The following is an 18,754-nucleotide window of genomic DNA, read 5'->3' as shown; positions in this document are numbered from 1 at the left end:
CTGTCAGAAGTAAGTACAACAAAACCTAGAATATAATACAGTGTTTTTGTATTCTTTCTTTTGTTAAACCGAAATCATGACGTATACGCAATCAATACTTGCGATAAATGGCCGGGGGAATCGGCCAACTTATCTCAGAGCAATTTTCTTAGTGTTATATACGAGGCGATGTATGTCACTTCAGCCAGTGAAATTTCGAAAACTATCGATCGTAGACAATAAAGTTATGAATCAAAATTGTAGAAATATGAACTCCCTTCAAGTTGGTTGTCATTGATTTATGGGCTATAAATAAAATTGGAAAAGATGTTGCCATTTTTCCATTTTGAGGATTTTTTATTCATAAAAACCATAAACGATAAAATGTACGAATTTCCAAAAAAGTTATTTCCATCCATTTATGCGCTAACAATGATAATAATTATGTGATTTGTCAATTCAGGTCATTTTCTGTTCAGATACATCTCGATAAATATTCAGCCCTGACGGTCCAGCATGAAATGCGGAATTGTGAGAAATTAAACACCAAAGACGTTTGATCTCATCAGCTTGTACGCTGAAAGTGGAAAATCTACATAACAGATCATGTAGTTTTTCAATTCGACTATCTTTTTCGGATGATTCCGTTTTTGATTTCGATTTCGTGAAGATTCATTTTATTAAAAAAATTGTGGATGTTTGAATTTAATACGAATTTTTTTAGATATTGGAATTGAAATCCGTATTCCATGGATTTAATCCATGAATTTCGCAATGTATATCTTAGTTTATTTATCAATACGTTTTGTTACCTGCCATATTACTTTTATTAATAAGTTTTGTCACCCAACATTAACAAAAAAGGAATAAGCACTTAGTGTATGAAACTGTAGTTATGAAGCATTCCGCTGAAAACTTTTTGATCATTGATCTATCGGTGATGGAGTGGGCTTCCAAACCAGAAAAGAAGCACTTCAATGTAAATCACATAACTGTTAACCCATTGAAGATAACCAGAAATATCATGAAATACTATAAATCAATCGTCTTTGGTCAAATGTTTCATTTTTAGAAAGATTCAGAAGAAAACGTATATGAAAAATGTTCAGTTCATTTATAAATGAGTTTTATCATCGGTCTCAAAAAAGAAGTGAATGAGCACTTAATGTATGGGACAACAGCTATGAAACATTTCGCTGTAATTTTTTGATTATGGACTCATCGGTGATGGAGCAGGTTTTATACTTTTTATACTTTTAGTATGAAAATTTTAATCGATATCAACAAAGAAAATATTTAAGAAAGTTCATCTGGTACCGAGTTAGTCAAAAGAAAAATGATTGCGACTAGCGTAGTCGGTTCAGTAAGTTTGCCAATACCGCAACCTCGGAACCTGTACTGTCTATATAGCTGTTATTGACAAAATTTTTCACGCACGTTCATGTAATAATCAGCTCAAACGTTTGACATAATTAAAACATGGCAGAAACGTCTAAAAAAAAAGTTTTTCTGGAAAGGCAAACGTGTCACCGAAAAAGTATACAATTCAAGAATCCGACAAGTGGAAGTGCGGAAAAATTTGAGGTGTGCTTACGGATGCAAAAACGAAAAAGCTAACCCCAAAGAGAGCGCATGTGGAATAGCAAAACTCGAAGGCCGACGTATTATGCATTTACAAACTATATCGAATGATTTATTCTGTAAGTGTCAAAAATGTGATACGATGGTCTCTTTGAGCAACATTGTTGATGAAACACGAATTGGATTAGCTTTCATATTCATAGTCCAATGTCACGTTTGTCAAGGAAAAATCAGATTTACTACTGACAAACAACACCAAGTGGAAAAGAAAAACGTGCAAGGAAAATCCAGAAACCATTATGATGTCGATACCAGAGCAGCAATGGGTAAGTTAATATTTTTAACTAAAAAATTATTAATTTTATGATATTAATTTTTGACGATTACGATATTATAATTGTGTTTTTTTTTCTAGGAGCTTTGAATGGCGGCATGGGCAGCACGCATATAAATAAGATATTGGCTTCGTTAAATACTCCTCCCTTTCATTTAAATAGCTATAAATAAAACGCATGAAATAGAGGTAGGCACTGCGGTAGAAGAAAATGCTCGAGACAGCTGCATCGCAGCGACTTTCATGGAGCGAGAACTGTCCATTCAAAACATCGACAAGCTAAAAAATTTGTTGTAAGTTTTTCATTCAACCGTGCTTGAAATATTTCAAAGAGCCTAGAAAACATATCTCTCAAAAGCAATTAAAAAGTTTCAATTAGCAGCTTAATATGATAGCATGTACATGTGCATTAAAATTCTATTCATGCATTGCCCCCAAATGAAAGAATAGACAGTTTGAATTTTTAAATCAATCTTTTGATGATAAAAACAAAAATGTAATGAAAATTTGAATCTTGATTACATCAATTGTCATAAATATTCATAAAGCATGTTCAACAAATTGTTTAATTATACATAAGCATTTTTTAATCAATTTTATAATTGTTTTGATTGTTCAATGAATTCTCGTATAGAATTTATTAATTATAGATGACAGTGAAATTTTTTCATATATTTATATCTTCTCATTTCCACACAATAATTGCGAGTGAGGAATTAGGTTATTCAATCAAAGTAAATAAATTATATATTGGTATTAATAAAAATGAAGAAAATTCTAATTGGTAAGGATTTCCTTGCAGGCCTGTCCACCTCAACATCCATTTCCTGTTTCCGACTTTACCAGAAATAAACCCGATTATTGTCAATAACATCCGAGACGAAGATATAGTGCGTATTGCAGCTTCGTTCGACATGGGATGGACAACAAGGGGCACTGGACGTAATTACGATAGTCTCACAGGATCCGCTGCTTTCATTGGATTATTTACTAAGAAAGTACTATCGTAAACTTCTGAAAATAGAAAATGCCGAAAGTGCGATCGAGGACACGACTCTTCCGATCATGATTGTAGATTAAATTTTGAGGGCTCTGCAAAGGCAATGGAATCTAAGGCTGCAGTACATTTATCAACGGAAAATTCAATTTTTAAAGCATGTCGTGTTGAATTAGGCATCATGATTGGTGACAATGATAGTAGCGCTATTGCATCAGTACGTGCGGCTAGTCAGCATGAAGTTATAAAACACTCCGATAAAAATCATACCAGTAAAGGCGTCGTCAATGAACTCTAAAATTTAAAAAAATCACAAAGAGCTCACATCAGTCGCGATCAAATATCCTCAACGTTGCTTCAATTATTGTGTAGCTCAGAACATAGATGATGCTGTAAGAATGGCTATAGCAATAAAAAATATTCCATACCATTGTTTTAACGATCATCAAAATTGTGGGACATGGTGTCGCTATAGTGACAACCCGGAATCGTATGAACATTCCGCAATAGGACATGGTTTTCAGAGCGAACAATTATTCGATGCATTACGATGTATATTTGATGTACTAGCTTCAAAAACGGACAGATTTGCAGCAGGAGTGTCGAGTAATGTTAACGAAAGCCTGAACTCAACAATTGCTAGTAAAGCACCAAAATCTCGCCTTTATGGTACAACATCTTCGGGTGATGCTCGACTAGCATGCGCTATTAGTAAAAAAAATATGGGAGAAAAATACTTGACACAATTATCAAAAAAATTATCTTTTTCGCCTGCAAAATATACGGAGAAGTATAGTGAAGCGGTTGATTCGAACGCAAATAAGAGATATTTAAGGGCAAATACTCAAGAGTTTAAAAAAAGACGTTTATATCTGAAACCAAAAAAAACAGAGTTGCGACACAAAAAGGAACGTTCGGAAGGTTCTCAAATGTACCAATCCGACATGGGATTATTAAATGCTGATATGCCTCCTATATTTGACATTCCAAACAACTCTCTATCACGAGCATTGGTATTTTTCGATTTAGAAACTGGAGGTTTTTCTAAAACAGCAGATATTTTGCAAATAGCTGCTAAACACGAGAGCTCACGTTTTTCTATTTACATAAATCCAACCCAAAAAATTGATGAAAAAGCAAGCAGTGTATCTGGTTTACAGGTAGTCGCAGGGCAACTAGAATGTCATAGGAAAGTAGTCACATCGGTAACTCTTCTCGATGCATTATTACAATTTTATAATTTCCTGGGAGCATTGCAAAGAAAATGCATTTTATTGCACATAACTGCACCTTCGATCGCCCAAGACTTTTAGCGGCAATTCAAAAAACTTTTCTCACTCAGCAGTTCGAAGCAGTCATTTTTGGGTTTTCAGACTCATTGCCAATTATTGAAAAAATCACAAAGTTGACCGGAAAAGGAGAAAACAAATTGAAAAAATTAGCAGATACACTACAAATATGTACTTCCAATGCTCATAATGCTGCTGATGACGTTTTGATTCTTGAGCAAGTTGTTATCAAACTTGGCATTCCCAAGGAAACATTTTTCGAAAATACGTTGACATGGGACGAAGCAATCATGAAACAAAAATTCGACGAGGCGTTACCAAAAGCTTTAAAAAAGTTGGATCAATTAAAAATTTGTACTTCACTTGCTGTCCCAAAAAAAATTGTTGCTGCCGGTATAAGTTACGATCTTATAATAGATACTTACAAAGAAAATAAATTAATGGGCTTGATGAATCTTTTTGGAGAAGATGAAAATGGAAATGTTAAAGTTACTAAATCCCGATGTGTGTCAAAAAAGATCTGCGATTATTTGCAAAAAAATATTTCATGATCATGGATCTTGTCAATAAGTTTCAAAATACCCAAGTCGTTGAAACCGGAATTTCATTACCGATCATTCGATTGAATCTTAACATATAATGTTTCTAGATTAAAGATTCTAGTCGCTATTTTCTGTAATTTGAATAATATGTTACAGTTGAATGTAATTTCAAAAATAAATGAGTTATTATTCACTTTTAAATATATATGTGTTATTATTTCATATCACTCATTTACATATATAATGATATTATATGTGTTATAACTGGGCTACAACTTTTTTCAACCCGATTTATAAATTACACGAATATTTTATTGGAAGTCCCTAGTGTGAGTTGCGTGAATCGGAATACGTAGTCTCCGGTTTCAAAAAGCGCGCGGTTGCGACGTTGCCGTCATGAAAGTAACGTATAGGTTAACCTCCTAATAATCACAATTTTTCGAGAAAAAATCATTAATTGCGAACTTTATAAGTATTGAATAGATTTTATGAAGCTTTAAACATATTCTTCAGATATTTTTCTATCAATTATAGAAGTTTCTGCAAGAACTGTTTGTCAATGCCTGCAAATTTTATATATAAAGCCGGGAAAACCACTGAAACCCGTAAGAGACCGTGTTAATTTGGAGAATCTGTTTTAATTTTTTTCTCACGAACAAAGTATCCTCAGGCCTTAAAATTTTGACAGGACATTTTTTTATTATTTATTAATGTACTCGAATTTTTTTATCAAAATCTCTTTGTTAATTCGATTACCAGATGAACTTCCTTAATCAAGAGACTCGGTAGAGTCTCGGGACAAGTACATTGACAGCCCTGTCGTCTGCTGGCCCGAGGCTCTCACCGAGTCTATACTTTCTCTGAATAAAACGATTCGCCGTGGTGGGGGTAAAATTGGCATGTGATTTTATTGAATTACGAAGCTCAGGAGCCATTTAGCAACTTGAAAATTGAAGTTTAAGCCAATTGAGTAATTCTCTTTCGATTCCGCCCTAAATCAGCATGATCGGTGTTGTAATTGCTGAGAAAAAACTTTGCACGGGCTCAAGATTATGCAAAAGTTACCAACACATTCAAGAATTTATGCGTCTGTATTTATAAACACCATCAAAGGCACTTTGATGCTCTCGAGTTTCTGATTCGTTGGATCTGACGACATCCATTTTTCAACGTTGTGATTGGTTGTTGAAATTAGTTGTTGATGATTGGAAATCTGACGTCAACTTCAGAACGTAGCACACGGCGCAGCACAGCTGGTAACAGCAGTCATAAATTCGATCGATATACATATAATATGTACAAACCATGTGTCAGTTTTTGATCGTATGAACAGAGTTTCGACATTACGAAGTGCGTGCGGGATAAATGAAAAAATAATTTTCGTCATCTAAAGAAGTGCATAATACTATTTATTTTGTTATTTGTGATATATTAAACCGGTATCAAAGCGGCCGCGTAAATGTAGTCTGTGATGTGTGTGTGAAAAAGAATATAAAAAATGCGCGATGCATATGTCAACGAAACTTTTCAAGATTTCATCATTTCGTTCGATTGGAAATAAGTGTTAACTGAAATAATCCTTCAATTAAACCACAATACGAGAAATATTGTCCAGTGCGAATATATTGTCAGTGGCGTGATTATATATCATGTGTACATAGGTTATATATACGAATAAATAGAACAAAAATACACGCAACTGTTAGAATGATATTAGAAACTTTAATTGAATAAATGTTTTCTAATTTATTTCTTGTGTCGTCATTATTTTTAAACATCCACATATTTTGCTTGATATTCAGTTTGGCTCTGCCCTCTCCGATCCTTGTTTTCACCCCATCAGTTTGCAGCGGATCGATTCATATTATTAATTCGTTCCCTAATATGTGTCCTATGATTTTCTACTCCTTCATGATGATTGTGGTAACATGATTCGAGAGGTTTCTAACCATGATCTTGAATTACACATTTTGTAAATCAGATTTTCAAAAAAACATCTGGTCTTGGTATAGTGTATAGTTATTCTTTTCCCATTAGGTCTGACGAGTGATAAATTTGGAAACTTTTACAGAAAGCCTATGGATGCTTTTTTTGCTGATGATATGAAAAGTCGTATCTTAGGAATGCGGTATGCAAACACAAATTTTGATAACAAAACTTATAGAATGACATGTATGTTGAGTATTTCCACTTTGCAAACTACAAATATGAAATTATTATAAAAAAAATTCATTCCGATAAGTCTACTGTTGCTCAGTTTTGGATGCGATCAAATATGATGCCTACCAACATCCCCAGAAACTTACAGAATTGCTGAATGCAATGTGCGCTATGTCATTTTAATGTAACATCATGACTTTTGACAACTTTTCATTACAATGCTGTAGATTCGGATCATTAAAATACTGCAAAAATCTGCAAACTATACAATTTAAATACTGTGCCATTCATTTTACATTTTGACTCTAACTGTAACATCTATATGAAGTAAAAAATTGATTATAAAAGTCTTCAGTTGCTCATTTATGGATAGATTTGAAATTGCTGTCTTCGAAGCTCATTGCGCAGATACATTGAACCGCAGCAGATACCTGCGAACTCTGAAATTTCTGTGGATAAATATATATGCGACGGATCACCCCTTATCTTTGATTATGGTAATATGTAAGGTAAATGCAAGTTTTTAAGTGTTCCTTTTCAAATAGTATTGAAGTTTGTATGACTGATATTCAGCGAGTACTTCCAAACTTTGATATTTCTGTGTTGCAGCATGTGTGCCAATCATTCAAATCATTTACTCCAACCGTATCATGTAATCTAGAAAATTCATCACAAAAGTCTTCCGCTTTTCTAAATACTTCAATTTTCCTTTTTCTACTCCATTGTGAGTTTTCGAATTTCTAAATACATTTCTGAATTGTCCTGAAATGGTTTTCCTCCAAAACCAATGCAGGTACCTTAAACGTCTTTGAATTCTGTTGCTCTGTTGAATTAAGTTCGCTTAGTTTTTTTTGCTGCTTTGAGTTCTGGCATAATAAATGTTAGAAGTTTTCGGGTACTTTTTTTCAGCAACTATCAAACTGTGGATAATTGGACCTCAGCGGCCACTTGCAAACTTTGGAAATATATTTCATTGGGGGCACGTTTTGGATGAAATGAAATCTCTAAATTCAGAATGCAAAAGCGACATTTAAAGTGGGCAAATCTGTTGGATTTTTCGTGTTATGAATTTGATCTATCTTTCATTTGAATTTTGAAGAACAGGGATAAATAAAATCTGTTCTATTAAGGAAATCTTTACATCAGTTCTTTCTTGGTATGAAGACTTGGAAAAAATCGCCAAAGGCCAAGGACAGACAGGTGACGAAATATTTTCAGTACAATTTTGACGAAAAATAGATCTTTTGTCGCGGACACCAACGTCATAAGCCGAAAATCATATTACAGCCCACGAGACGCATTTCTTCTCTCTCTTGGGTTCCTATTACACAAAACATATTAGAAGATAAAGGGGAAAATCACCAACGTGGAAGAACAAACCAGTGCCGAAATATTTCCAGTACAATTTTGACGAAAGATAGGTCCTTTTTCGTGGAAACCAACGTTATAAGCTGAAAATCATATCTCGGCCCCCAACCCGCTTTCTACCATTCTCTTGGGTTCCCAATAAGCATAGCATATTAGAGTAGAAGAAAAAAAATAGCCCAACTCCATGGACAGACCTGTGACAGAATATTTTCTGTACAATGTTGACGAGAAATTTGTTGTTTTTCGTGGAAACCAACGTTATAAGCCGAAAATCATATCTCGGCCCACAACACACTTTTCTCCATGCTCTTGGGTTCCGAATAGACGAAACATATTAAAGTACAAGAAAACAAATCGCCAAAGTCCAAAGACAGACCTGTGACGAAATATTTCCAGTACAATTTTGACGAAAAATAGATCTTATTTCGTGGAAACCAACGTTATAAGCCGAAAATCATATTATGGCCCACAACACGTATTTCTTCATGCTCTTGGATTCCCAATAGACAAAACATATTAGAAGACAAGGAGAAAAATCACCAAAGTCCAAGACCAAACCAGTGCCGAAATATTTTCAGTACAATTTTGAAGAAAAATTGGTCTTTTACGTGGAAACCAACATTATAAACCGAAATTCATTTCTCGGGCCTCATCCCGGATTCCTCCATGCTGTTGAGTTCCTAATAGGCATAACATATTAGAGTATAAGGAAAAAAATCGCCAAAGTTCAAGGGCAGACTTGTGACGAAATATTTTCACTACAATTTTTACGAAAAATTGGTTTTTTATGGTGGAAACCAACTTTATAAGCCGAACATCACACACAGGGAAAATAAGATTAGGAAAAGTACATTGATGGTCCCTTATTTGCTGATAATTTCATGAAAAAGATTATCCCATAAAAAATGTTCGTATGAGAATGGAATCTATAAAAATGTACTAAGCAATTAATTCATAGAAATTTATACTAAAATCCTATAACCGTCATAACATAAATGAGGAACTTTTGAGAAAAAAGGCAAGATATCAAACCATAAACTTCCCCTAGGGGAAAAAAGGTTGGGACAAGTACATTGATGGTCTCTTGTTTCTCGATGACATAGAAAAAACATTTAGAACCAGGAAAAAAATTCTATAAAAATAATAAACGAAAAATTGAAAAGTTCAAAAAAATTCAACAAAAATAAAAAACAATCGAAAAAATTCTGTAAAGAAAAATAAAAAAACTTCAAAAAAATTCATAAATATTGAAGACATTGAAAAATGTACTATCCAAGTTACATGTAGTATAAAAATGTATGATATCAATTGGAGGCCAAGTTTTTATTGATAATTTGGAATATTTATCGAACAAATTGGAAACTTTAATGAAATTCATGATAATTATTTTCAAGAAAAAAGTTAATGAAACAAAAGTCATAACGGAAGTTACGTGCAGTACTAAAATGTATAATATAAATTCGAGGTCAAGTATTTATCAGTTATTCGAAATATAATCTCCGGCGACAAATGAGCCTTGAGAATCCGTGTCGCGCTCACAACGTTTTATCAAAATTACTAAAAAATTATTGGAAATAAAATCATTAAAAATTCACATGAAAGTCATTCGTTACTTCAACAAGGTACACACTTTAAAGAATCGATTCCCCTCCGACTTTCAGGATCCCCTGGTATTATTCACAACATTCAACTTCGATTGGATCGGTACAAATTATGTTCAAATACGTCTTAAACGTACTTGTCCGGCCCATCACTTTTTATTCAAATTGCTCATTCGAATACAAATCAAAAACGAAGTTAATGCATGTGTTAATATTAAGGAACAGTAATTCCCGAGAAAATAATTTTCCTTCGAATCGCTCTTGTCAAAATGAAACGAAAATGAAAGATGAAGTTGATGGCCGGACAAGTACGTTTAAGACGTATTTGAACATAATTTGTACCGATCCAATCGAAGTTGAATGTTGTGAATAATACCAGGGGATCCTGAAAGTCGGAGGGGAATCGATTCTTTAAAGTGTGTACCTTGTTGAAGTAACGAATGACTTTCATGTGAATTTTTAATGATTTTATTTCCAATAATTTTTTAGTAATTTTGATAAAACGTTGTGAGCGCGACACGGATTCTCAAGGCTCATTTGTCGCCGGAGATTATATTTCGAATAACTGATAAATACTTGACCTCGAATTTATATTATACATTTTAGTACTGCACGTAACTTCCGTTATGACTTTTGTTTCATTAACTTTTTTCTTGAAAATAATTATCATGAATTTCATTAAAGTTTCCAATTTGTTCGATAAATATTCCAAATTATCAATAAAAACTTGGCCTCCAATTGATATCATACATTTTTATACTACATGTAACTTGGATAGTACATTTTTCAATGTCTTCAATATTTATGAATTTTTTTGAAGTTTTTTTATTTTTCTTTACAGAATTTTTTCGATTGTTTTTTATTTTTGTTGAATTTTTATCTTCTCCATATAAAAATCTGTTCAATTAATGTTAGGACCCTGTTCGTTAGCAAAGACTGAATATAAACATTGTATTGAATGAGTGTGAAGGAGCATTTCAATATAAATTGTATGACTGTTAATTTATTGAAGACAGAAGTGTTTTAATATTTTTTCCATTGACCAAGTAAGAGTTTTGATTTTCTGTCCATTGAACTTATAAAAGTTTTAATATTTTCTCCATTAAACCAAATTTATATCCTGAATACCAAATGTTTCATTTTTAGAATCAGATTCAGAACATATAGAGAATTTTTAGTTCACTAATAAGTGAGTCTTGTCAATAGTCTCTAAAAGTAAGTGAATGAGCACTCAACGTATGGGACAAAAACTATAAAGCATTTCGCTGCAATCTTTTTTTTTATTATGGACTCATCGGTGATGGAGCAGGTTTTATACTTTTCCATACTTTCGCTATAAAAGTTGTAATCGATCACATAAAAATGAGTTTGATTAATGTTTGACCCTGCGCATTAGTAAAAAACAAACATTGTATTGGATTAGTGTGTGACGGGGCATTCCAATAATGTAAGTTGCACGACTACTAATTCATTGAAGACAGGAGTGTTATATTCTGTCCATTGATTCTGATATTCTGTCTATGAAATGAAACCAGTAAAAACTTTATATCATATTATAAAAATTTGGTTGGATATTCCGATTTCAGGATCTGGTCTGAATAGAATGTATAAATAAGGAATCTTAACATTACCTTTGAGTGGTGAAGGAATAATTACAATGAAAGTTGACAGATATTTGAACACCGCTGATATTCCCTCTCCTTGATTTTTTACCGCTGGGATACAGATGAAGTCAGATTCCCTACACATTTGAGTAATGAGTTATTATTTTCCCACATATTCAGAGATAAACGAACAACCTCGAAAATAGAGAAACTCTACGTAAATTCGTTTGCACAAATCAATTTCCTTTGAACAATGCCAGCGAGATCCTTTTGTTCATTAATTTTCTATGTTTTTTTACATTATGAATAAACGAACCGTGTCCATAAATTTTTTTGGTATACTATATGTTCCATTTTTAGAATCAGATTCAGAAGAAAACGTATATAGAACTTTAAGTTCACCTATAAATAAGTTTTGTCATTGGTCTCTAAAAGAAAATGAATGAGCACTCAACGTATGGGACAAAATCTATGAAGCATTTCGCTGCAATCTTTTTTTTTGATTATGGACGCATTGGTAATGGAACAGATACAACATAGAAAATATTTAATTTAACTTTTCTTCTTATAAAAATCTGTTCAATTAATGATAGAATCCTGTTCACTAGCAAAGACTGGATAAACAAACATTGTATTGAATGAGTGTTAAGGTATTTTAATATTTTTTCCATCGACCAAGTAAAAGTTTTGATTTTCTGTCCATTGAGCTTATAAAAGTTTTAATATTTTCTCCATTAAACCAAGTTTATATCCTGAATACCAAATGTTTTATTTTTAGAATCAGATTCAGAACATATAGAGAATTTTTAGTTCACTAATAAATGAGTCTAGTCAATAGTCTCTAAAAGTAAGTGAATGAGCACTCAACGTATGGGACAAAAACTATGAAGCATTTCGCTGCAATCTTTTTTTTTATTATGGACTCATCGGTGATGGAGCAGGTTTTATACTTTTCCATACTTTCGCTATAAAAGTTGTAATCGATCACATAAAAATGAGTTTGATTAATGTTTGACCCTGCGCATTAGTAAAAAACAAACATTGTATTGGATTAGTGTGTGACGGGGCATTCCAATAATGTAAGTTGCACGACTACTAATTCATTGAAGACAGGAGTGTTATATTCTGTCCATTGATTCTGATATTCTGTCTATGAAATGAAACCAGTAAAAACTTTATATCATATTATAAAAATTTGGTTGGATATTCCGATTTCAGGATCTGGTCTGAATAGCATGTATAAATAAGGAATCTTATCATTACCTTTGAGTGGTTTACAATGAAAGTTGACAGATATTTGAACACCACTGATATTCCCTCCTTGATTTTTTTACCGCTGGGATACAGATGAAGTCAGATTCCCTACACATTTGAGTAATATTATTTTCCCACATATTCAGAAATAAACGAACAACCTCGAAAATAGAGAAACTACGTAAATTCGTTTGCACAAATCAATTTCCTTTGAACAATGCCAGCAAGATCCTTTGTTTTTATTAACCTTTTTGCAAAATAATTCAACACTTTTCATATTTTTCTATGTTTTTGGTACACTATGAATAAATGAACCGTGTTCATGATGAATTTTTTTGATATTAAATCTCATGAAAATCAAAGAAAATGTTCAAATTCCCGGAATATTTTAAGCAACTAAAGGTAAATTCATAAAAAACACTTTCACTTGCATTTTTCCGTCCCAAATTATGAATTCAGGCACCGTTCGATTTAGAAAAAGAGAATAGAAAATAACAATCACATAAATACTCACGAATTATCCGTTCAAATCGTGCACATTTATGAAGTACTTAGACTCACGACACATTGAAGCTGATATAGGGACGAAAAACTATTTTTTACTTCTGACCGGCGTCTATGTATGAATTTTTTATAATAAGAAATTATTATCCACGAAAATGAGGAGAATGCTCACACGAGTTGTTATCACTGGTATCACTGGATGTTATAACAAACAAATTAACCAGGGCTAACAAAACTCCTGTTAAAGGACTCTTCATATTTTAGTTCAAACTTTTTCCGACAGGCCGCTACTATAAAAAATATAAAACTAGCATCGGGTAGAAGATATTCAAACAAATTTTTAAATAATTGCGTGATAAATAAATTCCTTCACACTTTAACGTGTGTCAACGACTCAATTTTTTTATGGTGTTCGTATACAATCTGAAAGAAAATATGTTCCACCGTTTTTCGTGCTGTGGTCATGATAGAATTATACTTGAGTTGAAGCGCCCTCTGCGCTTAGACAGATAATTCAATTCGGGCGCCCTCATCCAACTTTTCATTTTTTTTTCAAAGCTAACCCTTTGATAGTGTTTTAATTGATTTATTTGAAAACTTTAATTGAAGTTTTCGTTTGAAATATTAACGTGATACAGAAAAACCTAAGCGAAAATCAAGAAAATCGTTGTGAACAGAAGGCCCCTTCGCGGCTCATTTCGGAATCATAGGCAAAATATGAATTTTCATAACTTGTATAAATAAAGTTAACGGCCGTTTTCTCCGACGCACTTTAAACTCAGTTCAAACTTAGATTAAGGTTGGAAAAAACGGGCTCAAGGTTTTGTGATGTGTCGGGATGGAATATCGGTATTCAAATTTCAAGAGTAGGAATTGTTATAAATAAACTCATCCTGACAGTAGTTTTTTCTTATGGAAAAAGTAAAAAGGAACATTGATAATTAAATAAGAAATCAATAAACATAAATAATGAGAACATATGTGACCGAATGAAAACGGGGAATTCCCGCTGTGGACCAACTTTACTAACTACTTGTTACCGGTTGATGGTAACTATCTCTGAAATATTTCACGAAGTATATAGTTTGTATCTAACTTCGCTATAACTAGAAAGCACTCATAATGTTAATCTAGAAGAATCTATTAGTTTCCGTTTGCATACTTGTCTTGCTCAAGTTATTAATAAGTTAAAGCATCCTCTGTGGTTATAGTGTTATAGAATTGTGCTGAACCCGAAACGCCCCCAGGTGGCTGACATCCAACTCATGAGCGAAGCCGCCACCGCTTTGTTTAAATAAACACACGTCAAAGGGGCATGTAAGTGACCCTATAATTTGCAAAGTACTAATTGTTCCTGAACTATCGTCTTCGTTTCATTTGTCATGAAAAATGTGGATAATAAAACACCAATGGATATTTCGGCCTAATTTTTTACTGCTGCCATCTAGCGGCATCAGAGCGAATCGCCGAAGGCACTGCCATCTCATTGAAGAGTTTAAACAACGAGTCGCTACCGCGTCTCTTGATTAAACATTTAACCGTTGACGAGGGAGCTCATTCGACGAACACCTGTTGCTGTGAAAAGACGTAAGTATTTTTTCACTTTTGTAGTTTGCAAATGTCGTTTTTATTAACTAATGTTTAACGATAAATAAAGACGTTCAATATTATTGCCGTAATCATAAGAAAAATGACATTTTAAAATAATTTTTTTTTTCATTTCAGAAAATGGAAATTGATGAGCGCCAGCCAAATAATGTTGCTGACGGCGACGATGCCGAAGAGAGGCACGATATGCCACCACCACCACCACCACCAGCGGAACCTGCTGAACCGCAAGAGCCACTCGGGCCACCTCCTGGCCCACAGGTCAATGACAGACCTATGAATCGTAAGTAAAACGAGCTTGGGATTATTACTTCCTTTTCTTTTCGACTTAAATTTAAGAAAATTGTTTTCATTGTTCCAGGGCGAGGCACGCGAGCTGGGTGGCGAGTTCGGGAGGCGTTGCAGCTTGAATATCTGCAACGCCTACAACTCCTCACGGCGAGATCCTTGGCTAGCCAAGCTTTGCGGGCCAGGCGGGTCCGTAGGGCATGGGCTCGTGGCAACCGGGGTGGCCGTGGTGGCCGTGGTGGCCAATAATACTAAATAAATAGTTTTATAAAGATGTTTTTGTTTTGTTTTTTCATTTATTCCCACTGAAGTGCAGCTCCGCTAATAAACAGTTCAAGACCGGTGCTATATATCTCTAATTATACAATTTACTTCATATACGCACTCTGTTTTTATAACTTTTGCTTTTTCTTACTGAAGTATAACTCCGCTAATGAACTGTTCAAGACCGGTGCTATCTCCGATTTCTTTTTTGACTACAATTTGCTTCATAAGCACTATATTATAATTTCCTTTCATCATTCTAACGATGGCTCAATTCATCTGAGTGTCCAAAGTTGTAGCACTCAGAATCACCATAGAAGCCGGTGTAAAATCCGAACTGAATTTTCTTCAGCGTCAACTTAATCTCCTAAGTAGACTTCATTCATAGTGTAATTTTTTGAGAAGAATTCCTGGTTTGTGAGAAGGAATCGTGGATGAAATTGTATGGCCGGGTGAAGGAGAAACAAATCACTTGAAGCCGAAAGAATTTGGTGTAAAAAATGGGAAAAAATATCACAGTTTTATTAGTCGAAGAGTTCACAATGGTTTCGAAGAGTCTACAGGTGGCCAAGATGGCGGCGAAATGATCGAAGAGAGCCGTTAGAGAAATAATTCCGATGTTATAGAACCGAAAACCACGTTAGGAAAACCGACAATTGCTCAAAGTGAACGCTTCAATTACGCGGGCGTAAATCGCGAAATCAAACCGGGCACTTCAAGAAATTTAAGAAAGAACACTAGTAGAACGGTTGAAAAATTAGAAGATTTGGAAGAGAATCCGTTAAAAGCCCGAAGCACGAGGATCACAATCGATCCGTCGCGTACCGAAATCCGAGGAAGAAGGGCGTAGAAGGCGCCGGTGAGCTACCGGCAAGTATAGCACGAGGGAGGGGAGCGCGCGCAGAGAGCACGGCACCGCCGAGCTCAAGCGAGAGACCAACCGTGCACTGAGGGCCCCACGCGAGAGAACGGCGAACCATGCCCTTTTCTGAACATACTCCCCGCCTTCGGCAACCGATGTTGACGAAGAAGTAACCGGAAGGATGCATAGTTTCGAAATGGGCCGCTTGAATGTTGAGGCCGTGCGAAGTGTGACGACTCGGGTGAGTACGTCTTTTCCAGGGTGAAATACGACCGGCTGGCCGGAAGTTGACCCATGAACTGTTGAGCTTGAAGTGCTCGAAACCGTAAACCTTTCTTGCAACGAAGAATGAAGGATCGAATTGGTGCTCTACCTCCAACGATCCAGTAGTTGGGACGAAGGAATGTCAGAGTCGATTAAGTTCCGCCGTGAAGAGTCTTGAAGTGCGCGTCAGTGATGACGAGCGTCGTAAACGTCGAATGACGAGGAAGAATCACCGGGTGTTTTACTTCCGAATTTAGAATTGAATGCTGTAGGCGTCTCCCGACGCGAAGAGTTCCAAGCGAATTGATGAAGGGAGTTGAGGCCGACAGGAAATGACCCCAAGCCAGAAAGTTCCCGTTTGAAATTAATCGAAGTTCCGCAGAGAAGTAAGCCGATTGCGTATGTGACACCCAGAAGAATCTTGCTGGTTCAAGATCGTCTGGAGTGAGCTGTATGTCCGTCCGAACCGGTGAGGAGCGCTCGAATCGATGAAGAGCCCGTTGACACATTGCCGTGATGCGAAGAAGTCGTGTCAATGAAGAATATCGATGTACAAGATCCCAAATCTCGCCTATTGGTTCGAGGTTGGATGTGAAGATGAAGCCGGGCCGATGCTCAAGTGGAGCGTCCGTAGGAAGATTTATTGGTTGTGCCGGCCAGTTGTCTGAAGTGCTCATTAGCCAAGTGGGACCGGACCACCAGAGCGAATGCTGGATAACTGAAGAGGAGTTAGTCCTCGCGAAGCACAGTCCGCTGGATTCTCCTTTCCTGAAATGAAGCGCCATTTTGCCGTTGAAGTCAATTCTTGAATGAGTGAAACTCGATTCCGGACGAAGTCTTTCCAGCGAGCTGGTTGTGAAGAGACCCAGGTGAGAGTAACCGACGAGTCCGTCCAGAGATAGACAGGCGCGCCGTTTAGCGGAAGCATTTTCTGGACGTATGAAATGAGCCGAGACAGAAGAAGAGCAGCCGAAAGCTCGAGGCGAGGAATACTCAGCCGTTTCAGAGGGGCTACTCTTGTTTTCGAAGAGATGAGCTTGACAGACGTCGAGCCGTCCGGAGAAGATGATCGAAGATAAACCACAGCATCCATGGCGAGCTGCGAAGCGTCAGAAAATCCGTGAAGGTCGACTGAGTCCGTTGGAGAAGAATGTAGCCACCGAGGACGCGAAATAAGGGTTCAATCGCTTAGACTTTCGCGAAATTGCCACCACCGAGGTTGAAGTCGTTCCGGAAGAAGATCATCCCACTGCAGTTTTGCGAGCCAGAGCTCCTGCATGAAGATTTTGGCCGTAATAATTACTGGAGAAATGAAATCAAGCGGATCGAATAAGAAAGCAGTTTCCGAGAGTGCGATCCGCTTAGTTATTGTTGAAGAGAAGTTTGCCTCAAGATTGAACCGGAACACATCCTTGATTGGATCCCAGACTAGGCCCAAAAGCTTCGTCGTCGAATCCTCCGATTTAATCGAAACTGCTTCAGGTTGTAAGGCTGAAGAGTCAAGATGTTGAAGAGACTCTGGATCGGCTAGCTGTAAGCCGTTGAAGTGATGCCAGGATTTTCGTCCCGTTGAAGTGAAAGAAGGAAGCGAAGCGGGTAGAATCCGGAGAGTGAAGGCCGTGACCGCGAGAGAAACCGAAGAGACGTGAAGAGACGAGAGATAAACGGTGATTGCTCCCCGCGTGCGTCGTCGGCGGAACCGCTGATGCACTGGAAGGTGCTGTAGAGACCAGGAATGCGACGTTCGAGTTTGCTTGGACCGTAGTCGTGATTGGTTAACCCGCGCGAAAATGTCTAGAACCAATGATACATGACTAGCGCGTGGCAAAAGAAGACAAACGAAGGACACCGCGAAAAATTGTACAAAACGAACGAAGGCTGGATCATTCCGTAGAGCACCGTCGAAGCGATGAGGGATCACTGTACGTGATGAAGCGCACGTAGAGACCGGAAGATAACCAATAAACTTGTTTGAATTGTTCGAAAGAGAACCGCGAATATTTCAATTGCGAAGCAGCAGCGGGCTGCTCTCACATAGCCGAGAATTTCTTTAACCGAAAGGCGAAAGTCGAAGTATTGCCGAACTTATTCGAAGGAATACACTGTATTAATCCTACAATTTGCCCGGAAGTGCCACGGTTGTAAGTCGTGAACACTCCCGATTGCAAACCAGAATGAAGACGAATCGTTCGAAGGAAACCCAAATAGTTAGCGGTACAATAATCATAATTGTTCCGTCGCAACACTAAAGGAAT

The 18,754-nt window shown here is 36.1% G+C and overlaps 1 long non-coding RNA gene across 1 annotated transcript; it reads left to right on the top strand.

The window, feature by feature from the left end:
• Positions 1-14,451: 14,451 nt before the first annotated feature.
• On the top strand, positions 14,452-15,013 carry LOC122412641 (uncharacterized). Its single transcript, XR_006261404.1, has 3 exons — positions 14,452-14,530; positions 14,662-14,800; positions 14,939-15,013. It is a non-coding gene; the product is annotated as an uncharacterized lncRNA (long non-coding RNA).
• The last annotated feature ends 3,741 nt before the right edge of the window (positions 15,014-18,754 follow it).

The sequence above is a fragment of the Venturia canescens genome, chromosome 6, assembly GCF_019457755.1.
Source record: "Venturia canescens isolate UGA chromosome 6, ASM1945775v1, whole genome shotgun sequence".
Taxonomy (NCBI): Eukaryota; Metazoa; Arthropoda; class Insecta; order Hymenoptera; family Ichneumonidae; genus Venturia; species Venturia canescens.
The sequence above is the reverse complement of the archived record's forward strand: the minus strand, read 5'-3'. Positions and strand labels throughout refer to the sequence as shown.